General features: G+C 41.7%; 1 long non-coding RNA gene across 1 annotated transcript; it reads left to right on the plus strand.

The window, feature by feature from the left end:
- Position 1: 1 nt before the first annotated feature.
- On the plus strand, positions 2 to 20,300 carry LOC104154025 (uncharacterized). Its single transcript, XR_696368.2, has 3 exons — positions 2 to 7,517; positions 13,372 to 13,496; positions 14,238 to 20,300. It is a non-coding gene; the product is annotated as an uncharacterized lncRNA (long non-coding RNA).
- Positions 20,301 to 20,845: the final 545 nt, after the last annotated feature.

The following is a 20,845-nucleotide window of genomic DNA, read 5'->3' on the forward strand; positions in this document are numbered from 1 at the left end:
GAGCTAGAGAGGCCCCTGAGCGGAGCGCGGGAAAAGCGCGGGAGCCGGCTTAGGCGCGAGCCATAGAGAGGCGGCCGCTGGCTAGAGGGGTCTCAGGCGGCGGCGGCCGGGCGCGCCACCGCCGGCTGTCTGTGAAGACCGCGCCCTCTTGTGTGGCCGTGCGAGGGCTGGCGGGCAGCGGTGGCCGCCCCGGGAAGGGCTTTGCCTGTGGGGCGGGGGAGAGGGAAGGGGTCGAGAAACGCCTCGTCGGCCTCCTGCAGGGTCGGGCTGTCCTCTCAGTGCTGCTGGTCCCCTCGCCTGGGGGCCCCGGGGGTCCTTTGTGGGTCTGAGGCGTCCTGGGGTGTAGGGTCTGTGTGTGTGTGTGTTCGTGTGTCACTTTTAGCTCTGGGGGATAAACCCCCAAGGGAAAGCCCCTGGGGCCTCTGTGAGAAGTGCCTGGGATCCTCGCTGTCAGACTGGCCGGCACTTACAGCGTAAGGCTCGCTGGGTGGTGGGAAGTACTGACCTGTGCTCGTGTCCGTCCTAAAACCTGAAACCTGGTAGAGTTTCTTTTCCTGGTCCAGAACGGCCTGGAAAGGCAGGTTAGATGGACAGCTGAGCATTTGACAATTGGGTTACAAAAGGAGAAGTCAGCATTATCAGAAAGGACTTTTCTTACAGCAAGAAGTAAGTTCAGGTGTGATGAGAAGCACCGCTGGTTAACGTTGCTGTGATCAGGGAGGTGATTAAAGACATTCACAAATGGGAAATGAGTGAAAATGTGCATGAAGCGTTTGTGAACGAAAAGCCATTATGGTTGGGTTTGTGTATAAACCTGCCTCCATCTCTGTTGCCAGTCAGCCCGATTGCATGACTGATAGGGTTCGTAGAAGACTTCCTCGGTTTATATTCGCTGTATGTCTGCGTATTTGTTTCAGCTGTGTTGCAACAGGAGATGGCAGAGTTCCCAACCAAGAGCGTGGCATGCCAGTATGAGAATAGACGTGTTTTATAGTCTCCTTATCCTAGTGATTTCCTTCACAACTGTGAGTGTTACTGCCCTCCTGCTTGTTCCAGCTGAACAGTGTACTTACGTGTTTATTTCCTACTTCTATGGGTAGAGAAATTCTTGGTCTTTCTGATAATTTGTCTCTTTTTCCAGGATACGGTCTTCCTTTTGCTGGTAATTCTTGCTAAGAACTCTTAGCTCTTGCTCAGTGTTGTTCCTTTTTTCTTCTTGGCTGGCTGCGAGTCTGAGCTCCAAATGCAGCTTTCCAGGAGCTACCTAACTGCTCTGTCTTCTGTCGGCCTGCAAGCTTGCCCTAACTACTGAATTTCTCTTGATTTTCAATAGATTTTTTTTTTTTTTGGTAGCGATGTGTGCGACACAAATTGTTTTTCCTTTTCAACTCTAGATTTGTCTTAAAAACCTTAATTACAAAACCATTTAGTTTTCTGTCTTAGTAAATTTGTCTGTACAAAACAACAGCTATTATGATTGTCTCAATAGATTGGTATTTTCCAAGCAGCTACAATTTGTTTGAGGATGAAAATTACCTGCAGAATAGAAATATCAGCATCCCCACTCAATTCTCCTGCCTTCATTTTCTCTCTCATCAACTTTATATCAACTTAAACTGCATTTATTGGTATTGGTTCATCCAAGATCATCTCAGCTGATCACTGTATCTTCACTGCTGTTAGACCTGTTTTTCTTTTCCCTAGCCACTTGATATGCTATACTTCCTCTCTTCTCTGCAATAGCCAAGTCGATAGCAGAGCTAATCTGTTTTGATTGATATTATGAGGATGCCACAGTAGTTGAACAACTTCAGCTGAGCAATTGCTGTGAATTTATGTGATTTACTCTGGAGGAGGAAAGTAGCTGAATGAAGACAAGAAGAGAGGCAGGCTCTGAGAGATGAGGAAGCAGATGGTCCAAAGCAGGACTAAAACCGAGATAGCAGGAATTGGAGAAGTGGGTGGTTGTGGAGTGACATGGCTAAAGGAATAAATGTCAGAGAGAGATGTGACTCAAGAGTTATGTGGACAGGAGGACAGTGCGTTCTGCATGAGGGCTGCTTCTTGTGTCTTTTCAGCTCACCTACTTTGCATCCTTGTGGCTTGCAGTCAGAGAGTTGAAGGGGCATGGAGAAGGAAGAGCTGATAAGCCGTGAAGAATTGCCACAGGTCCCAGTGCATCTTGATTCAGTTTTCCTGATAGCTGGGAAGGCAGTTTGTTCCATGCATCTGGGGGTGCTGCGGGAGCTGGCTGATGTCATTGCAAGTCCCGTATCTGTAGTCTTTGAAAGGTCATGGTTAATAAGGGAAGGTTTCTGATGATTAGAAAAGAGCAAATGTCTCACACCCATTCAAAAGGGCAAGAAGAAGGATTGGGAACTATAAAACAGTTAATTGAACCTCAGAATCTGGGAAGCTGATGGCACGCATCCTCCTGGGAAGTTTTTTCTAAGCCCACGAAGGTCACTGCGAACAGCTGGTGCGGATTTTACAAGGGCAGATTGTGCCTAACCAACCTGATTGCCTTCTGTGATGAGATTGGCTCAGTGACCAAGGAGAGACCAGTGGATGTGTTTTACCTTGGCTTTAGCCAGGCCTCTGACATGATCTGCCATAGTACCCTTGTCCCCAGTTGGTGAGATATGGATTTGAGAAGTAGACTGTAAGTTGGATGGAAAATTGCCTGATCTGCGGGCTAAATGATGCTGGTCTGTGGGCTGGTGCACTTAGCATACAGGAAGAGGCTGAGCGAACTGGGTTGGTTCAGCCTTAAGAAGAGAAGTCTAAGGGGAATCTTACCGTTGCCTACAACCACCCAATGGGAAGGTTAGAGAAGACAGAGCCAGCTTCTTCTCAGAGTCACTCAGGCATAGGATGAGCAGTAACAGGCACAAGTTGCAGCATGGGAGGTTCAGATTAGAGTGGCTAGACACTGGAAGAGGGGGCAGAGGGGCTCTGGGATGTCTCATGTTGGAGATATTCAAAACTTGACTGGGTAAGGTGGCCCAGCTTTGAGCTCCCTTGAGCAGGGATTAAATAACCTTCAGAGGACCTTCCAACCTAAATTGTTCTGCCAACCTTCCAACCTAAATTATTCTGTATATCGACATACCAGCCTTGGACCACTGATACCTGTTTCCCTGTCCAAGCCAGCTGATACCTGTTTCCCTGCCAGCTCAACAGGCAGCTGTCTATTAGCCCTAGGTGATACACAAGCAATGGTATGCAGCCGCAGCTGCGACAGTCAGCTAGGGCCAAAGCTCCACCAGTGTTGCTAGTTTGACCACCTCCGCATACATCATCTCTAATGGCCAAGGCTACTTCCTTCTGTCCAAGAGCTACAAGAAAGTGTCTAGTGAGGATTGGGGCAGGGGAGTTGGGGAGAGGGGCCCTTGGACGTGGTGGTAGCTTCTAGTAGAGACTGGAAGAGAAGTTTCTTCTTGGCATCAGAGACTGTTGGTTAGGAAACAGTGAAAAGAGAATATTGGTGGAGGCTTTCCTCTTGAGTCCTTGAAAGACATTGCTGTACCTATTTTCCTCATCCCCTTCCCCACTGGTGTCATTCTGCCTCGTTTGCCTGTGTCCGACAGACTACTCTACCTCATCAGACCTTTACCACCTTGATTCAAACGCTGTGCAGTCTATTATGTGCTCTTCTTCTGCTGGAAAGTCTCTGTCCAGATGCTGGTGATGGGAAAAGCGTAAAGACTGGAGGGGTCCTTCGTTATTCACTACCAGTGGTCCACCTATTCTTCACGTTTTCCAGCAAAGTGCAAGAAGCAAAGTGTTTTAAACGTTCAGAAAGATGACAAAGTTTGATGTTATTAATTTTTTGGGATAAATAAAACCAATAGCTGACAATGGAGAGCTGTAGAAAGCTCTCATGATAACGGGTTACTAGGTGATAAAATGGCAGATGAATTTCATTGCAATATGTGTGCAATATAATGTAAATGAGATAAAGCAAGCTTAACTATACGTACAGGGCAGTTACCTACTGCGGCTTGTAGGTTTTAAATTACCTATTAGTGCTGCAGAGGTTCTGGCATCAGTATGGGTTGTTTCATGAAAATATCAACTTGGGGCTCATGGCAGCCAGAAAGGCAAGTCAGTCTGTGAAGACTGCTAGGAAAGGATTAATGGGCAAAATGTAAAGCATGATTAACCCTTTGGATGAATCTATGGCATGCCCATATGCTCAGCGCTCTGAGGAGTTCTGGTCCTTAAATCTCAAAAGATACCATAGGACTAGGAAAGGTACAGAAGGAGCAACCAGTCGAGGTAAGATATGGAGCGTCTACGCAGAAGAAAAGACTAAACAGGTGATGACTTCAGCAAATAAGAAATTACTCTAACATTTATACGTATAGAAGCCCATAAAATATAGGGAATGGAGAAGGTGAAAAGAGAAAAATTATTTTCTGTTTCTCACAATTTGAGAACGGGGCTGTCAAGTTATCGCTAGTAATTTTAAGCAAATAAACACTTTACTGCTTAAGAAATATATTTATTTTAGTGGAAAGAGGAAACCAGACAGGTTGTAGAAAGCAAGTTAAAAACGGACATCTGAGGCTGTTTTCTAGGAGATTATATGAGCTCTTCTCAGGTCTTTCAAAAGCCTTGGAATTGAAAGCGCTCAGCTCTTCGTTGGCTTAAGCCCTTATTACTGCCAATCCCCCTTTAAAGCCTAGGCAAAATCAACTTATCCGCAAGTTCTTCATTATTTCTTTGAGGCGCATTTGCTGCTGGAATTTTATTCCCTAGATGCTGGAGCTGTTTCTTCCTCTTGTCTCTTAATGGTCTTCTGGCAAATTAGGTATTTCATCTGCTTTTTTCTTTTTCTGGATCTTGAACAAAGTAACTTATGGAGCATGTAAGGTTTGATACACATCAGATTTTCTCTAGCCAGAAATTTATGGCTAAAATAAAATAATGTGACTTTGACCGAGTACACTTGAAACATTATAATTATAGAAGATCCAGGTTCACAGCTCACAGACATAGAAAATAAGTTTGTTTTATTTTATTAGATTTCTTGTAATATGTTCAAACAAAAACAAATGTGCATATACACGCTCTGTCAATACTGCCAAGTACAATTTATTAAGGTTTATAAATTTATTCCACTAGGTCACTTTATTGTTAAACAGGCATTGAATGCAGGATCAATGCCAAAGCTGGGAAGGCTAAATTTCAGAGTTAACAATCTCATCTTTCTGTTAAATAAGTTTGTAAAGGACATTTCTTGAGGAAGTCCTAATTAATTGCAGACCTAAAACCTGGACTGTATTTCTGTTAATGCTATTGTATCGTTCTGATATATTCAAATATCTTCTTTTCCTTATTTGCATAAGCTGTAACTTGCACTGGCGTTTCACTCTTCCCTGACGGCTGCAAAGCCCCTCAGCCACAGTCATTGTAATCCAGAGCTGAGACTGGGAATGCGTTTTGGGGCTATCTCTTGGTGCTTTGTGATTAACTCGGAGGCCCAGGGAGAATCTCCTGGTGTTGACAGTGCCTGACAGTAGGTGTCACATGAATTGAGAGGGAGCTCAGAGCCTTCTGGTGACTGCTATGAGAAGAGACATCATGACAGAAAACCTGATTGATGAGCAATGCCACAAGTAGAAGGAGTGCTGTGTGGCGATTGCCTATAATTGAATGGTCCATGGAAGTTATTTCTGGATTTCCTCTGAATGGTGACATATACTTTCAAAGTGTTTTTCCTGTAGGAGACCTACAGATTTTAACCCGTTTACTCAGCAACTGCCTGTTAATGCAGCGTATTAACAGCCTTTAAAACGTAACAGACCATTTTTACTTCCTGCCTAGCATGGAGCCGTATCATAAATAATTAAATAAGTATCGACAACCAAAGATGGTCAGTCATGTAATTACCTTGAGAAACGTTTCTGTGTCAGCTTTTGCCTCTTCCTTTTAGTGCTTTCTCCTTATGGCTCAGTTCTGTGATCTGACAACAAAGAAACGTTGATTATCAGGGTTCTTCCTGATTCTGGTGGTACGCTCCTGTGACGCGGGCTTGTCGCAGCCGTGTTAAGCGCAGCCGTGATGCTTGTGGCAGTATATAGGATGTGAGAGGTTGTAGCCCCCTCGCCCAGCAAAGCATCTGCTCTCACCGGCCAATTAAATTGGCTGCTTTCTCATTAAAACCCTTGTGCAGATTCTAGTATGTCACAGATCTTTAAAATCTCCATTATGAATTCCACTTTCTTCTGGGTATTTTTAGCTTGTACTTGAAGAAATGATTATTGTCTCTTGCACTTAAATATATCAGTTTCAGCTCCGTGGACATCTCCTCTGGGCCACATTGAAAGACCTGAGCTGACTTTAACTGCTGAATCCTTAGGGAGGATTTCAACAGAGCTCTGAGTGCTTGGACGTTGGAGCTCTGGAAAAAGGAAGAGGGAGAGAAATCAAGCCCTCCCCTCTTCCCTTTGGGGAGGCAGAAGCACATCCGTTACAGATTTACTTGGTTGTGCCAATTTAATGTGATTTTTTTCTGAGGGCCAGGAACCACTCAAGGAAGGCTGACACGTTTTATCAACAGAATGGAAACTGCAGTGATAAGGTGAGAGTTATTGACCTGATAACTAACAAACAGAAAACTTCACTGTCCCTCAAGCTAAATATTGCACTCAGGAGGTAAGTAAAAGATGGCAACAGCTGTGGTCTTGACACTGAGTGAGAGTATGTTTTAGTGTGGAAGAGCAGGAGGTGAACTGTGAAAACAAACACATTCAGTTTGCTACAGACTGTTTCCCTCTATTACTTTTAATGAGAGCTAAAATCCAAAATGCACAATGGGACAATAATATTATGGATAGAAGAAACTGTTCATACAGCTCCTAATTTCTAGGCACCAGGATGCAATTAAAATGATTGCATAATATTAATAGTTCACCATTATCAGGTATGGGACCAATTGGTACTAGCCACTGCACAAACTGAAGCAAATGGTGTGCTGTCCTTGAAGAAGCTAAGCTAATAACCTGAATCTAAATGAGAGAAGAGTAAAAAGGTGAGAGGAGTTGTGATAAAATGCATCATTATATAGGCTGGTAAGTACATGGCTGGATTGTCATAGTTAAATGCTGGTAAATATTGCCTAAGGTTTTTTTTTTTCTTTCTTTTTTGGAATTCTAAAATTGTAGAATAGGGAGAGCAAATGGGAAAAGAAGGGGAGGCATCCACTGAATGAGGGTTTAGAAGTACCAGGAACAAAAAGCACTACAACAACAACAGGGTCTTTTTGTCCTGCCTTTTTTTTTCTCTTCTCATATATTTTTTTCTTTTTTTCTCTTTTCTTCTGAAGAACGTGCATGGGGTTGTGTCTGAAACCTGTCTGTCCTGGTTCTCACATGCCCCTTGAAGTTCTTGTGTGACAGAATATGAAGGATTCAGTGGCTGAACAAAAAGGCACAAGACAAAGCTCTCATACAATCTCCATTTCCCTCCTGTGGCACCTGGCCTACTCAGTGCAACTGGGAAAGACAAAGGCAAGCAAATCATCATTTCCTATTCGTTTTCTGCCTGCTAACTTTTTTTTTTTATATGAAAGCAGTTTTTTACTTCTTATCGTGTTCATCATCCTTCCATGCATCTCGTCTTTTTTCTGCTATGGCTTTCTGCTGAGGTGAGGGTCCCAGAGCTGTACTTGGTAGTCAAGCAGCAGCTGCACGATAAATTCATACAGTGGCATAGTCATATTTTTCTCTCTGCTGATGATCTTCTTCCATTGAGAAAACTCATCATTTACTCTTATCTTCTGTTTCCTCTATTTAACTGGTTATTTATCTCTGTGAGGTCCTTACCTCTAATCCATGGCTGTTTAGTTTACTTAAGAGCCTTTCATGAGGGATCTCCTTAAATCTGTGTGGTGTCTGGGAGCTTGGGGTAAGTTCGAAGTGCGTGGAAAATCTTTCACCTGGGACTCCCTTTTTCACATATTTTTGACTCCTTCAAAGAATTCCAGTGGATTTAAGAGGCTTAGATTCCTTTGACAAAAGTCATGTTTATGCTTCCTTAAAGTGTCACACTTACTCATATTAGTCACTCATTCAATTCTTTACTAGAGCTTCCACCAATATGACCAGTGTAGACATTAGACTTAGTGGTCTGTGGTTCCTAGATTCACCCTTGGGTTTATTTTTAAAAACCGTTTTCATATTAGTTACCTTCCGGTCCTCTGATAATCGTAGCAATTTTCAACAAAAGGTTACATACTATAGGTATTAGCTTGGATAATTCATATTTAACATTCTGTAAACATCTTAGATAAAATACCGTCCACTGCCAGTGATGTGTTATTGTTCGTATCTGTCTGATCTACTCTTAACAACATTTTATATTAAGACAAGCCTTCTGTGAGTCCCTAATAGGCAACGTGCTGTGTCAGAGTTTCTCCAAGATTGTCCAGGTGAATAGAGATGCAAGCCCCGTGTCTATTTAGATGTTTGGATTTTTTGCTATGGCAAAATCTCTTCTGAGTGCTTCTTTTATACCTGTGTAGGCCACTGGCTCTTGTAAGCTTCTTGCTCTTGATGTGTTCACAAAGGATTTATTACAATTTCTTTTTCTTTAGCAAACTGCTTCTAAACTCTTTCCTCAGTCTACGTTACTGTGCTTTTACATTTAGTCTGCCAGAATTTATGTTCTTTTTAGTTTTCCTTTTTCAGACACAACTTCAGCTTTTTGCAGGATACCTTTTAACTTCCAACAGCCTCCCTGATCCTGCTGTTTTATGATGCTAGCTTTTTGTTTTTCTCTCAAGTCTTTTTTGACAGGTTATATGCATTTGCTTTGAGCCTCCAATATAGAATCTTAAAATAGTCTACCTGCCATCTGAAAACATTTTACCTTTCTGGCTGCTACTCTGAGTATTTTTTTTAACAAAAGTTCCTCATTTTTGAATTTGCTCTTTCTGAAATCAAGCACAAGTACTTCAGTTGCCAACATTTCTTTACTTGGGAGTATGCAGTCATGAACTGGATATAAGGATTAAGGGTTTTGGCCTAGCCCACTTCCTAGAAAGGCTGGAGATACTAGCCATTAACATTTCGTCATTAACTGAGAACAGATAAAGAGGTAGTTTGCCAGGGCTGGAGATGGTGGAATTTTCTGCTCTGGAACATCAGCTTCTCTTTCCAACCTGCGATAGAAAAAATAACAACTGACACTTGGAATAAAAAGCAACCTGGGCTGATTTGTCACGACATGAAGTTTGATACTAGTTGTACTTGAGCATCTCTGATGTGGCTAGGAGCCTGCGCTTGTGGGAAGCAGAGTGAGGTGGCAGAGAGTCATGCTGACAGCATCCCTTCTTAGGTCAGTTGACATGGGAACAGTCTGATATACCAAGAAGTCTGGGGAGATAGTGGGTGAACGCAAATAGTTCTCCACTATGATAATGCTAGATAAACCAGACCTTTTGAGTGCTTCATGACTTCAGTTTGCATATAACAAAATCTTGGATAAAGCATGACAACAATAGGACAAAGATGGCAGATGGCTGAGGGTGGTTTGCTAGCTAATTCTCTTTGGGTCTCCACAATTCCAAACTGTGCCTTGCAGCAACTAGTGGCAGCTTACTAGCAGCTCCAAAGCTGCTCTGAAACTGGTGGGGATGAGCAGTCATTGCCAAGCAGGTGCTGCAGTCCAGCGTGGGAATGCAGCAACAGATTGGCTCATGTTTCCTTACTAAGGAAAAGCGTTTCCTCTGAGGTTAAGAGGAACCACTAGTTAGCGTCTGCAGAATACATTTCAAGCCAGAATAAACCAGCAACCCCAGCTGCTGGCTAGCACTGACTGCTTAGCAACAGTGAGAATGATATGGATACAGATAAATTAACTTTTCTTAGCAAGCTGGGTAAGAACAGAAGTAATTAGCTGCTAGCTGATGAAAAGCCATGCTAAATTATTAGTATAATTATAGATATAATAGACGAGGAATTATTCAGTGAGTGTAAGAGAGCCAATACATTACAAAGAAGGTGATCCGAATGGAAGAAAAATTGACAACAATGTGAATTTATGAGAAGGAGATGTAAAGAATTAAGATTAAAAAAAATCTTATGGCTGCAAGAGTTTCCACTCTTTGACACTCTCCCTCCAGCAGTACTACAGCACAACCATTTATTTGATGAGTCTAGTGGGAAATTGAGCTATAGCTGGTTTTAATCAATATTGGTAATTGATTATAATATTTTGATAAGGCATCACTGCTTCCCCTTGGCACCTTGGGTACGTAATCATGGCTAAGAAGCAGTCATGTCAGTCAGCTGCCCTGTCTGGCCACTGTATCTTAAACAGTTTTCCATATGGCTAGAGATAATAGGCTAAACTGTAGTAGCAGAGACATTAGGAATATGTTGTTAATATTGGATGAATAATCACTGGAATGGATACTCTGGAGAGGGTTTTAAGTACATCTTTGCATATGTCAGAACTGACATAAGTATTGCTGGCCCTGCTTTTGTGCTAGGGAATGGACCAGATGCTAATGGGAACAGTGATGATTGGTATCTTCTGTAAGAATCTGCACGTGGAGAGGACCAAGATATGTGCACTTTTTCTAAAGTTATCATAGCTATGGATGGCAGTGTATTGGGAGACTGTCACCAGGAGCTCTAATCCAGGTCTTAGGGGACTGAAGGTAGTGGTGCCAAGTGGTTACAGACCCTCTGCCCGTTGCACTGGTTAGAAAGGAAAATATAAATACAAATTTTCTGTTGAACTACAGTTTGAGGGCTAATTATTAAAATGGCGTTTGATTAATGAGTTGTAAGTCAAGCTAGTTTGGCAAATAGCACTTTGATAAGGTATTTGTAAGACTGACCATCTTAAAATGGTAAGATGAAGGTATGATGCTGTGACCTTAATGATGCCATTGATACAGCAACGATGTAAACGTGCATGAGCAGTTACTGTATGAAGTCACTAGGGTACATCAGGACGAATGGAGTAGTGACGAACTGATGCGCATCAGCTGAGCACAGAATCATGGAAGCTGGAAGAAATCTCAGCAGATCACTTAGTCCACCTACTTCGGCCTGTGACAAGCTTGGCATATGTTGAACTGTTCTTTGTCTTCCGTTTTGTAGCAGCCTTTTGTATACATCAAGACTGTCATTGCATCTCCCCTCAGTCTACTCTTTTTTGTAGCACCTATGTTCTCGGTCTTTTGATTCCAGTCATGTTTTTCAAACCTTTAACTGTTGATGTTCTTGCTGCTTGGCCTGTGAGCCTTTCTTGAAGAGGAATACCCAAGACTGGACATGCCTCTTCACTGAGGTCTTACTCATACATAGTATGGTGACAGGACTGCTTCAGATGTCTTGCAGTTGATTCTGATAATGCATCTGTGTAACGTTTTCTCTTTGCTCAAGAGAATGACCCTTGTTCAGCTTGTGATCTATCAGAACCTTCAGATCTATTTTTGGCGGATTGTTTTCTGCCCAGCTGATGTCCATCCAGTGTTTTCTCCTGACTAAGTTGAAATGCCCCACTTAGTACAATTGAGATGAGTTCTGATTTACAGATGACTTCTCCAAGTTGTTAAAAGTTTTTAATACTCCTATCCCCTATGCATTTGTAGCCTTTCTTAGCACATTTAATTTTGGCAGGTTTAATAAACAAGCTCCATTCCCTCTTTCGGGATATCAATAAAAAACGGAGTGGAACTGATGAACAGCTGAGGAACCATTCAATTCATCCTTTAAGTTTCACAGTGAACCTCTGGAAACTACTCTGTGTGTGGATTCCAGCCAGATTTGCTCAGTGACTTCATCCTGGGCGTTCTTGCACTGCCTCTTAGGAAATTGTCCTGTGAGACAACTGCAGAAGCCTCACTAATCTTGAGCTGTGTGCTATCTACTGCTTTTTCCCTACCCACAGAATCTCTCATCCCTCAGAGAGGGGAAATCAGATTGAATCAGCTTGAGTTGTTCGTGAGGAGTCCATATTGACAAGCACTCATCTCCTACAGTTTTTTGTGTGCTCAGACATCTTTCAGATCATCCTGGTGTGTTGTTTTGATGGAAATACGCTGTGAGGCCCATGTTTCCTGCCATCTCTCTTTGCCCCTTATTAAAGACATGTACTATGTTAGCCCTTCCAGTCTTTTGATATCCTGCTTACCCCGTTTGACTTGCAGAAGATGACTGCGAGTGATTCTAGTTGTTTGGATGTGTAGAAAGTTTGAGGGCTGTTGTGAAGAGAGCAGATACATATTGTCACCAGGAGAAACCCTGTGTCAGATGTGAAATTCCTGCACTAAACGTGGAGACACAGAAGCTTCTCAAGACGATGGTGGAAAGAACATTTTAACAACAACAAAAAATTACCTCGCTCTGAGAAATTACAGTACAAATTCATCTTAATTAAAAAAAAAAAAAAAGAAATTTGAAGCTAGCTTGGGAGACTTCTGGACAGTCTTGCAGAAGTATGATCAAGATCACAGGAAAAAAAGAAAGAAAGTTGGGAAACCTTAAATTTAGGTTGTACTAACTTCCTTGCCTATAAATGATTGGTAGTGAACAGCTAAGAAAATAGAAATAGAGATTAAACTAAATTTCATAACCTTTTAACCCGGGAACCCTAGATCTCCTTAGCAAAGTGTTTGCTGGGCTCTAATATATACTCACTGTTGACACGGGCTTATTCACAGAACAGAATGACCTTTGCACAGCTCGGTGATAAGTGTTTGTGTGTGTGGCAAGTTCTAGTAACTCCTATTCACCCACCTGACTGTATGTTTGATCTTACTGAAAAAATCTGTTGTACTCTGTCTGATGACACTTCTGCTGGAGTGTTTGGTACTGTCTGCATAGAAGGTGTGTATGTGTATTTATATGATCGGTCTAGTATATCAGTCAGAAAGGAGAGGCTATGCACTGCATTCGTATGAACTGTGTGCTTGTTTTCAGAAACCTTATTTGGCCTGAATTCAGTATTTTAAAGGGCAAAAAACACTACCCAGCACACTCTTAACTATGCGTTAGCAAGCCTTTTTGCCAGTAGTTTCCCGTGCGCTTCATTGTGTGGAATTATCATAACGCTTGTGCCTTGAAACGTTTGGAAGATGGAACTGCTGGTAGAGAAAGGAAATCAAAAATATTATCAAAGTCGAGAAATGTAGATGGATGTATTCTATGTTGGTCACAGGAATTTTAAAGCGTGTATGGGAGCCCTTTTATGGCTCTTTCTTCTTTCATCCTTTGTTTCATCATCTTCTGCCATATAAATCCCCTTTTCCTTCCTGGTCCTTCAAGCGTAAAGAGTTGTAGAAGCACTTTAGAAGTCATTAGTGTATGGAAAGTGTTTGTTGCTTTCTGGTATCCTTTGGTTTTGCAGGGACCCTCCACAGGCAGGTACTCGCTGGAAGGTCAGAAGTATTTGTGGTGGTGAAGCTGAGACATACAGGAATTTACTGAGGATAGGGGTGCAAGGCAATGCAATATGGATTTTATAACACAGAGGTGAGTAATTTTTTAAAATCATGAGCGTTTTTGAACGTTAACTATAGGGAGCCATTCACATCTTGCTAGGGACTGGTTTAAAAAGAAGATTTAATTAGCGTGAAAAATTTTTTAAACAGTCGGAAGTAAAAATGACATTAAATTGGTTGAAAGAACAGAGTTACAATAACAAAATAACATTTAACAAATAAACGAGTAGCTAGGAAAGGGTGCTAGGGAGACGTGCTTCTTGGAGATCGGAGAGGCACCTAAGCTTGTCCGTTTCTGTGACGGCAACTGAAACGAAGAAGCGGCCAAACCCCCGCTCTCTCCTAGCGTATTGTACTCCACAGTAATCAGGTTTAGTAACACATTGCTGAGAAAAAGACTCCCACTAGTTAGTATTCATTATAGACAACATTTTTCAGGTTGCAGTGCGGCAGTGTCTTCAGACAAGCTACACTGAAGAAGGTCGTTTGTCCAAGCTCTGATTTATTCTTGGTATTCGTTAACTACACAAACCAATGGTCCCACCAACTTTAAATAAGGAATTTTCCAGTACTTTTTCCAGGAGGCCAAAATTTTAGCGTAACCGTCTTCCTGCTGTAGGACAGGCTTCTTGTGGTTCCCTTGTGAGGCTGAAACATCTGGCAAATCTCACTTTTGTGAGTCATGGTAGATCTGTGTCCCTGCTTGGCTGCTGCTAGCTGTCTAGTTTCCATGTCCGTTTACACTGCACTTTGTATATGTTGTCTTCACTAGGAGGGAGCCCGTCCCTGCAGAGAGGCTGGTGTGTTAACTGCACGTGCTGTTGTGCTGGGACTCCAACAACCGTGAGCAGAAGGCTCCCTGGGCAGACCAGAGGGACCACCAGACCTGGACGCTACTTCTACTTCATGGGCTTTCACATGCAATATGTCCCTTCAGTGTGGGCCTGGTACTGCAACAGCTGACCAGTGCTGAGATATTTGATCATTAATTCCTGAAAGCTTGCAGGGTACTGAGCCCTGCAGCAGAGATGGGAGCCATGGCAGGGCAATGCCCACAGGCCTTGGCCCCAGGTTCCCTCTAGCCTAGCAGAGCTGGCCTAGCAGAAGCGATCTAACGCACTGAGGAGAGGCCTTGTGTTTGACAGCCGTGTTCCAATCAGGGGGCCTGTGTGAGTCTCTGGAGAGCTGTAGTAACGGGAGATCTCTCCAGCTCCCTTCCCTGAGCAAGGGAGTTTACCTTGTTCTGCCAGTAGAGGCTCTTGCCTTTAAACATGAATCTTCCTTCAGAACCTACTCCTTGAGGTTTCCTCCCTCTCTTCTACATAGGTCTGATAAAGCCTCCTTGCAGGCCCTTTTGAAAGCTCGGTGATAGAGACTCCTCTGACCCCCTTACCCTGGGTCCAGGGATCCCATTGTCTGCAGTGCAGTGGCAGAAGACCTCTCCATCCTTTCCTTCCAGCTGGAGGTGTTATGTGTCCTGCCCATCCCTCCTGTGCTTCCCTGGCTCCCCTCTTGGGAAACGCCTTGTGAATATCTGCCTTTTTTTCTGAGGGATCCGTGACAGAGGACCTTAGAGGATTTAATTCCTCCCCACAAGTATGCCATAATAATATCTAACTTTTAAAATAGGACTTCCTTAAATGTGTGGAAGCTTTTAAAAGGAAATTAAAGCAGCAGCTGTAAGCATGCAGTGCTAGCAGGAGATGAGAACTGATGAAAAAACTTTCATCTGAAGCTCAGAGCAATATATCACTAAGTGAAATAATTCTACAAGGGACCAGAAAGGCAATATGCTAACAGCCGAGTAGAAGAGAGTATTCAAAATCTGGGATTTCTGAGTAAATAAAGAAACTATATGAAAAAGAACGCATAAACTGTCAAACTAAACCTGTAGGAAAAGCAAGGAAAAAATTTAAGGTGCAAACTCACCAAAGGAGTAAGAACTACTTGTATCCATTTTTTCAAAACTGCCAGAGCAAGGTACTTAGCCAGAGATTTGGTGAACAGATGATCAAGCTCTGAAAGAAGTACTGCAACAGGAGAAAATTGTGGTTGAACAAGAAACTGAAGCTTTGCGTTGGTGCCAGCTATGGCTGAAGTAGGTTATTCTCCCATGAGAGCCAAACTTTATGGGGACAAATGTAAGGAACTGTCTCAAATTAAATGGCATTAAAATGCATTTTGGAACTAATTGATAAGATGAACAGTAAGAAATTGCCAGCACCATATGGTATTCAGTCAAGAGCTCTGAAGGAAAACAAATATGCAATTATGGAGCTACTATAGTGTGTAACCTGTCACTTAAATCAGCCTCACTACAGGAGGGATAGAGGATGGTAAATGTGACAGCAATCTCTGGGAAGGACCCCAGGAGCAACGCGGAGAATTGCAGACCGTCACGTTGGAGCCTGTACTGAGCAAATGAGTGGAAATTACAAGAATATAACGCAAATGGATAAAACCCAACGCTTTAGGGAAAGTTGTGTAGTGAGAAACCCCATTTCACAAATCCGTTACAACTCCTGAAAGACTTCTGAAGATGCAGCTAGCGTGATCTAGTCATAATGACAGAAGAAATGCTCCAGTGAGTCAGACCAGTGATCCATCTCCCTGATTATCTGCCCGTTGTCCCTATGACAATAGGATGTGCTGTTTCCAGGGAATAAACAAGCCTGGCCCCTCTCTGTAGTCCATTCCTCTCATGCTCCTCCAGCATCCACAGTTAGTGTGTTAGGGAAGATAAGAGAGGACATCCTCTGCCTAGTTCATTCAGTATCTGTTTACAGACCTGTGGTCCATGAGTTTGTCTCATCTCTTTTTGAACCTGTCTCTCTGCTTGACGTCCTGTAACAGCAAGCTGTAGAAGGTCACTATGCTCTGTGTAAAGAAATACTTTTTTTAAACCGATCTACAAGTTTCATTAAGTACCTGCTAGTTCTTATATCATAGGCTTTGGAGAACAACTGTTCTGCGTTCGGCTTATTCACCACCTTCATGATTTTATAAACCTCAGTTATATCCCCCTCAGCTGCCTTCTCTCCAAGCTGAGGAGTCCTTTTAGTATCACTTCCAAAGCAAGAACTAGAAATCAATTTAATCTGTCTGAAGGTTCTTCCTAGTACTGATAATTAAGCTGTAAAATGCTTTGCCATAGGATATTGTGGATGCTCAAAGTTTATATGTGCTCAGGGGAGTAACAGGAAAAGTAAATGGAGGGAAATTAAGTTAAAGTGTAATCTGCTAAATATTAAAATGAAGGATACTACTTCTCACTCAGAAAGTCTTAAGGAAACTGTTGGAAAACAGAATAATATTTCAAGAAAGCGTTGCTCTCTGCCTGCTATGTTCTTAGATGCTTTCCCCAGGTATCTGTATTGGAAACAACACGCTGTGTTAGACGAACCTTTGATCTGACCCAGTGCAACCTTTCTTACGCTTTGTTAAGTTCTATCAAAAGAAAATAAAATGTAGGTATGAATGTAAACGCTTCTGATAGTAACAACTTCCCAGTGAATGCTGAACTCATCTCCCCGCTATACAAGCAAACGGTGAATTTTTATTTGAATGCTAATGAAGATCTCACCAAGATGCTGCTAGGTCTCATCTAACAAAAAGAAAAGCTAAATGGGAAAATGAACAAAGGATCTTTAAGAAGGGATGAAAATGTGTTGCCAATATTGATATCATTAACCACTCATAGGTGAAAAATATGCTTGAACTTACTCATGTAATTTGAAATAGGTAAAGCAAATATTAAGAAGAATATTTTCTTACAATTAGTCCATCTCTTCTGTCCCTTGACCCGAAAAGATCCAGAGTTAATACTCAAAAGGTGGATCCTTCTACAGTGATGTAATATAGCCTAGATCTCTTCCAGTTTTTGAATCAGAGCTGAGGCAGGTTTCTTTTACAAAGTAGTGCAGCAGTCTAGTAAAAGAGTTGTTCCCTGCTAGAAGAATATTACATGCAGTTCTGAGAAAAATGAACATAGTCAGCTTGTTTGAGGGCTAACTGATGCTTGCCCACAGCACTGATTAGCTTGACGTTTACTGAGAAGTGCCACAATTCTCAGTCCAGTGAAAAATCCCAAGATGATGCTTTTTCAGTGATGTTTTACGATCTGTTGACTCAAGATAAGCTGAAGTCCTTCAAAGACTCAAAAATAAGCAGAGGAGTTAGGTTCCACATTAATTACGTGCAGACGTACTAGCCTTCCTTGGTATCTTTGTTAACTATCATGGTCTGTCTACTGATGCTTTGCAAGTTGTCTATGCCTTATGTGTCATATTTCATTCCTGTAATACATGAAAACCACTTATGCAAGAGTTCTTGGTGCTTTGATTGCAATTACACAAATTATACTTGGAATAATGCCACTTAGCACCACTACATAAAACCAAAAGCTAGCAGTCATCTTAGGTAGTGTTCTGGGTCTTATTATGATCTTTGCGTGTGGTCTATGTTCTGGCTTTATGTGGCATCCATGATATCTAGTGATAAAGGACTCTTCAGGAATAGACCTGAAAAAGACTGGTGCCAAAGGCTTTTGAATGTCCAAGTAGATTATGTCAAGCGATTCCCTTTTGATCATTACTGTAGAAATATGTTCAAATAAATCTAAAATATTAGTGAGGCAAAATTTTCGTTGCAGGCACTGCGATAATTAGCTTTTACTATATCACATTCCTTATCTAGGAACTCCATTACTCTGCTCTTAATTATCATTTTGACCAACTTTCAGTGTGCAGAGCTATTTCTCTGGCTCATCTTATTTTCTTTCTAAATAGACATGTAACTCAAATAGTGAGTATGAATTTTCTGACAAAATTTTTTTTCAGGGGGAAAAAAAATTCTTATTTATCAAAACTTGAACTTTTCACAGGAACATATATTCCAGATGTCAGAAGTTGCAAAGTCTATGACTTCGGGTGGTAGTTTGTTCTCAAATGTAATCATCACTGCTGTTAAAAAATGTGTGTTTCATTTCTGGTTTGAATCACTTTCATTTTTCAGCCCTTAGTCTTTCTTCTGTCTCTGTTAGATTAAAAAGTGTTGGTTGATATTTTCCCCTTGTGAAGACATTTATCGAATCACTTCTCAACTGAGCTGTTTAAGTTTCTCAGTTACACATGTTCTTCTGTCCTCATATACTTTTTATGGCTCTTTTTCTGCCCCCAATCTAATTTTTCAACATCCTTAAATGTGAACATCAGTATTAGATATACTAGTGGTTTCAGTGATGCGGTATCCAGAGGTTGAACTGATTCTTTATTTCTAATCACTTCTCCCATTTTATCGTGCTTTTACCGAGAGCATTTGTGGTGAGGTCCTTGTCCATTAAGACCTCCTAAATCGTAATAATTGCACTCAAAGATACAGTTTTCTGTTCTGTAAGAATAGCCCATATTCACTGTCTCTAGGTGGTTGGTTCACTGACTACTACTTCTCGAACATACTCCTCTTGCATGTTGCATGATATTAAGCTGAGAGCAGCCTCTGTTCTGGGATGTTCGGGATCTAATAGTTCTGAAAAGCACTGTTTTATTAAATTGATTCTGTAAACTTTTTTCCCGTTATACCATTATATCAGTCAATTTATGGATAGTTAAGGTCCCTGCGTTTAGTTTTTCTCCTCTCAGCACTAAATGCTGTCGTCTTTCTCTGGTGACCGATGAGATAACCCTACTCATATATTTACATTCATACAGCTCAGGAAATGCAGCCAGACACTTTTAGCTGTGTAGTCTTTTCCAGTAAGAATTTTAGTCTCACTGGATTCCATGAAAAAAATTTTGATATAAGATAAATTATTTCACTTTTATGACTTACACTCACTTTCCATAGTTTATGGCCACGTACTATAGTATACCATTGGTTTTGTCACTGGGATTTACTATATTATGCTACGTCAAAATCCGATTTTATTATCGAATTTTACTTCATCTACTTCATCATTTACTTCATCTTCTTTAAGCTTTTGCCTGTATATACACAAATTTATAGTTCTGAATTTTTGGTGTGCACCTGTATTTAAATTGTTAGTCCAATGTCTTCTTGGTGTAATACAATTTCACCTGTGAACTATTCCCAACCACATTCTAACTATTCCTAACCCTGTTCAACTTGGTTGTTATACCAACCCTTAGCAATCTGTTTGCTTTACCTGGTGACAGATTTCCCCAAGCTCCTGCTTAATTAAACACATCCTATACGGTTTCCTTGTGAGCAGTCTGGTTTCACTTTTGAGTTTTGACGGAGACCGTCACCTCTGGATAGCACCTTCTTTCTCTCTGCCTAATTGGGGTTGTGCGTGTAACTGGAAGAGTTTCAGAGAAACTGTCAATAGTACCCTGGGGCTAAATCTTCTAGCCAGCAATCTGATTTTACCTTCCAGGATCTTCTGCTTGCATTTCACTTTAAAATTCATGACAAGTAGTGTGACCGCATGCTCCTCCCCAGCACTCACTAGCATCCACCTCAGTGTCTCATGAAAGTCTTGTTCATATTCTGCCTACCAGTCAGCAAGTTCCTGTCATCACATCCACAGCTGCTGTTGATCCTGGTATTTAGGTTCCCATCAGCGCAGTAGACTGAAAAGTTCTCAGCTAAAATGTATTTTCAGATATAGCCTTCCTGGAGTTATCAGTTTACCTTTCTTCAGCTGGAAGGCAGACCCCATCTTCGCTATGTTACGCTGTGCTACCCTACTCTACCCTATGCTGTCCGTTGTGAGAGGAGCCTCAGCCTCCTTGAAGTGGGGGTGAGAGCAACCAATTTGAGCTTGGCCTCGTCTCTAATGTCCTTTTGCAGTGTTTTGTGTCCTATTTTTTCCTCTCTTTGCTCCTCCAGATCCGAACCTCTGGCCTCAGACTGCTCTGTGCATGTGCTATGAGAACCATATGGGTAATGAAGACACTAGCTGAAGCAATTACTAAAGTATTAGTGACTATCATGGAAGACAGTTAAGATCACTGAGCACTACAGAAGAGCAAACACAGTTTACACTTTTGAAAAAGAGAAACTGGGGAACTAGAGACCAGTCTGCCTAGAAATAAGTCTGAAAAAATATTAAATGATCAGTTTAAAGCGAGATAAGATAAAAAGGAAAACAAAAAGGCCAAATAGATCTGCCAAGAATAAATCATGCAATCTCAATCTAATTTCCATCTTTGAGAAAATAATGTCTACTAGATGAAGAGGAAGAAGCAGATGGGACATATTTTGCTTTAGGAAAGCTTTTGAAACTGTTCCATATGATTCTCTCGGAAGCAGACCAAAAAAATATGGTCGATATCAGTGTGCCCAGTATTTCTGGCTAGGTGAATCACTTACCTTCTTTCTCTATCAGGGAGAGACCATATGTTGCAGCCATTCCTCTAA

This window comes from Struthio camelus, chromosome 13 (genome assembly GCF_040807025.1).
Source record: "Struthio camelus isolate bStrCam1 chromosome 13, bStrCam1.hap1, whole genome shotgun sequence".
NCBI classification, from domain to species: domain Eukaryota; kingdom Metazoa; phylum Chordata; class Aves; order Struthioniformes; family Struthionidae; genus Struthio; species Struthio camelus.